Source organism: Micromys minutus (genome assembly GCF_963924665.1).
Source record: "Micromys minutus genome assembly, chromosome: 12".
Taxonomy (NCBI): Eukaryota; Metazoa; Chordata; class Mammalia; order Rodentia; family Muridae; genus Micromys; species Micromys minutus.
In genome coordinates this window covers 5,982,658-5,986,915 of record NC_137981.1, presented here as the reverse complement: position 1 = coordinate 5,986,915, position 4,258 = coordinate 5,982,658, and the positions used below count along the sequence as shown (strand labels likewise).

General features: G+C 45.3%; 1 pseudogene across 1 annotated transcript; it reads right to left on the bottom strand.

The window, feature by feature from the left end:
- Window positions 1-1,531: 1,531 nt before the first annotated feature.
- On the bottom strand, window positions 1,532-2,615 carry LOC308427882 (N-lysine methyltransferase KMT5A-like; annotated as a pseudogene). Its single transcript has one exon. The product of its transcript is annotated as an N-lysine methyltransferase KMT5A-like (transcript).
- Window positions 2,616-4,258: the final 1,643 nt, after the last annotated feature.

Genomic DNA, 4,258 nt, shown 5'->3' with positions numbered 1-4,258 from the left:
TTTCCTTTTTTGTTTGCTATTTAAATACAAAGCTAAGCCACAAACAGGTACAACCAAGACATTTTATCTCACAGTTACACCCTCCTGTCGGATCCTCCTCCAAGTCTGACCACTGACTGGGCTAGCAAAGGGTGCAGGGAAGACTTTCTTAGGTAGCACCATCATAGGCTGGGAGATAGGGGTGTTGGGGACAAGGGTAGGCTCATATACCTGGCTCCTGAACCCCAGCCCCCCCGGACTGAAGGTGAATAGTTAGTCCTCCCCAGTGAGGGAGAAGGAAGCCACCTACTCTTGCTGTCACAGGTCAGAACTGAAGTATCAGCCTGGTTCCCTGGCTGCTAAGCCTTGCTGGCTGCCAGGTACCCTAGTGCCAAACACATCTGGTGCCTGATGCTAACAGGGGTCCTAGGCTGACAGCATCTTCATGGGATACCATGGGTTCTGCCTTGACAGCAGGTAGAGAACTTCCCACGCAGCAGAATGGGGGTTGGGGAGGGGGTGTGGGCTTAGTAATTTCTGGTCCCACTACAAAACCTTACTTTTGATTAGAATAGAGTACCATCTCAAATCTCCTCTACACAAACCAACCAGCCAAGCCAAAAAGAAAAATAAACCCCAGAAGAAAAGAAAAACGCATTCATTTCACTCCCTTCAAAACCTATATACATGTTAAGTTGTTTTCTGTGATTTTTTTTTCATTTTTTTTTCTTTTTTAAATTTTTTTGTTTTGTTTTATTATTATTATTTTTTAAAATAAATTCAGTGTTCACATTTCTATAAAGAATTAATGAAGTCTCAGGAGACCTGCCCTTCTCGGGCAGGAGAACAGTGCTTTTCCCGGCCTGCCTCTAGTATGACTGCCCACCCTGATGCTTCAAAGTGCCTGGAAAAGCCTTAAGCCTATGGAAGAGGTCTGTTCCTGGCCGGGCCTCCGAGCCCCAGGCTCAGTAAGCTTTGGAGAAAGCAGAGGGGAAGACTAGCTTACTGTGAAACTTTTGCTAAAAAAATATTCATACACGTCAATGTGTACACCTGTCAAGACGCTGAGGAGAACAAGAGCTTGGAGACATCCCGTCCAGGCTGTGCGTGGGGGTAGTGGCACTCTCACACCGGCCTGTCCTTGGATGTGGGGTGCGGGGGAGTCCTGGCTTTCATCTTGGGCAGAGCCCGGCTTCCTAGTTCATGTTCAACTCCATTCTCAAAAACCTGTGCCGAGTCTTACACTGCGCGGGAAGCACAAATGTTCAGCTTGTATGCAAAAAGGTACAAAAACAACTAGAATATAAAAGTTTTGGTAATATAAGGCCATCTGTTCAAGTCCACCTTGGAAACCTGTAACAGATATTTAAATACTACATGAAAAGGCATCTTTAATATACTTTTTTAAAACATTTGAAGTAATTAGCTAAGAGAGAGTGAGTGTGTGAGTGTGTGTGTGTATGTGTGCGCGCGAGTGTGTGTAAAAAAATTCATTTCCCTTTGAGGGCACTTTGTCCTTTGAAGGAGGCAGGGTGGCAGGGAGGCCACATGGTTAGTGCTTCAGCCAAGGGTAGGCTTCGATGGAGGCCTTGCTTCGGTCACCGTAGTCGTACAGGAGCTCCTCCCCAGCTGCGATGTCTCAGGAAGCTATGAGGATGAGGTGAGGCACGCCATCGATGTCATGCAGTTTGGTCTGGCAATTCCCACACTTACTGTGATTGATCAGTCTCCCCAGTTGGTTTGTTTCTTGAGTGGCATCCACGCAGTAGGTTTTGCTCAGATATTGAAAATAGTACATGTAGCAGCCTGTGGAGGGGTCCTGTGCGTACAGAGCCTCCCGCTTCTTGGCACCGGTGATTTCAATGAGGTCCCCATGGTATTTTACCACAAAGTCTCCCCGGGAAAACTGCTTGGTAGCAATCACCCCGGCCTTTGCCATCAATTAGATCAATCTTCATGCCCTCTTCCTTCCCACTCTCAGTTAGCTCATCTATTTTCTTCCTTTCTTCAGACTGCAGCTCAGCTTTGCTCTTCCTGGAGCTCCTTCACACAGGGTAGAAATCTGTGAGTTTTCCATTCTGCTGTGTTTTCCCTTCAGACTTTTTCTCAGGGGCCTGCTTGCCCTTGAGGGGCTTTTTCAGGGCTTGCTTAGCAACTGCTACATTGGTAGAATCACATGATGGGGGTGGAGTTTTTGGAGGTTCTGCTGCTTCAGATTTTTGGTTTGGAAAAGGTGCCAGGGGACCTCTCCTGGTATCTTTGCTCTTCTGTTCGTCTGACTTCACAGGCTTTGGATAAGATTCCCAGCGTTTCTTTTCTCTTCTCGCTTCCTGTAGATTCCAGATAATGGTTTCCCCGGGCATTTGACCTCATGATGTGCAACCGAGTTCTCTTCCTGAAGTGGAGAGCGCATTCCAAAGCATTTGTTCAGACTCATGTAGGCATAGATCTTTGACTGCCCAGCAAACACGTTCTCCTGCAGCCCAGCTAGGCCCATGGCGGCGCCCTCGCCCTCGCCGCAGCTGGGCCGGCCACCAGCGCTGCCAACGCCACTGCTGCTGCTGCCACCACCACCAGGGCCACCACGGCGCACAGGGAAAGGGCCGGCGGCGCCCCAGGGCGCCCGCTTCGCCCATGGCCAGCAGCAGGCTGGGCACCCGCACGCACCACAGCCGGGCCCCGGTTCTTAAGAATTTCATAAAGTCATTGTTTCTGATAGCTGAGTAGTACTCCATTGTGTAAATGTACCACAAATTTTGTAACCATTCAATTACTGAAGAACATCTGGGTTCTGTCCAGCTTCTGGCTATTATAGAGCTGCTATGAACATTGTGGTGCATGTGTCTTTGTTGTATGTTGGAGCATCTCTGAGGTAAATGCCCAGAAGTAGAATAACTGGTTCTTCAGGTAGTACAATGTCTAATTATCTGAGGAATCGCCAGACTTATTTCCAGAGTGGTTGTACCAGGTTACAACCCCACCAACAGTGGAGAAGTGTTCCTCTTTCTCCACATCCTCAACAGCATCTGCTGTCATCTGAATTTTTGATTTTGGCCAATCTGACTGGTGTGAGGTGGAATCTCAGGCTTGTTTTGATTTGCATTTCCCTGATGGCTAAGGATGTCGAGCACTTCCTTAGATGTTTCTCAGTCATTCGATATTCCTCAATTGAGAACTTTTTGTTTAGCTCTGTACCCCATTTTTTAATAGGGTTATTTGATTCTTTGGTGTCTAGTTTCTTGAGTTCCTTATATACCTTGTATATTAGGCCTCTATCTGATGTGGAGTTGGTAAAGAACTTTTCTCACTCTCTTGGCTGCCATTTTGTTTTCTTAACAGTGTCCTTAGCCTTACAGAAACTTTGCAATCTCATTAAGTCCCATTTGTCAATCTTTGACCTTAGAGCATGAGCCATTGGTGTTCTGTTCAGGAAATTTTCTCCTATGCCTACCTGTTCTAAGGTTTTTCCTAATTTCTCATCTAATAGTTTCAGTGTACCTGGTTTAATGTGGAGATTTTTGATCCACTTGCACTTGAGCTTTGTACAAGGAGATAAGAAAGGGTCTATTTTCATTCTTTTGCATGCTGAGTGCCAGTTGGACCAGCACCATTTGTTGAATAGGCTGTCATTTTTCCATTGAATGTTACAGCTCCTTTGTCAAAAATCAGGTGACCATATATCTGAGGGCTCATTTCTGGGTCTCCTACTCTATTCCATTGATCCACGTGCCTATCTCTGTACCAGTAACATGCAGTTTTCAGCACAATTGCCTTGTAACATAGCTTGAGGTCAGGGATAATGATTCCTGCAGATGTTTTCTTGGTGTTGAGGATAGATTTTGCTATTCTAGGTCTTTTGTTATTAAAGATGAAATTGCACACTGCTCTTTCCAACTCAATGAAGAATTGGGTGGGTATTTTGATGGGGATTGCATTGAATCTGTAGATTGCTTTTGGTAAGATGGCCATTTTTTCAATGTTGATCCTTCCAATCCATGACCAGGGGAGATTGTTCCATTTTCTAAGATCTTCCTTGATTTCCTTCTTTAGAGGTTTGAAGTTCTTGTCATACAGGTCCTTTACTTGCTTAGTTAGACTCACAGCAAGGTATTTCACATTTTTTGTGACTATTGTAAAGGGTATCTTTTCCCTTATTACTTTTACCATATATTTGCCCTTTGAGTAGATGAAGGCTACTGATTTGTTTGAGTTAATTTTATATCCAGCCACTTTGCTGAACTTGTTTATCACCTGTAGGAGTTCTCTGGTGAAATTCGTG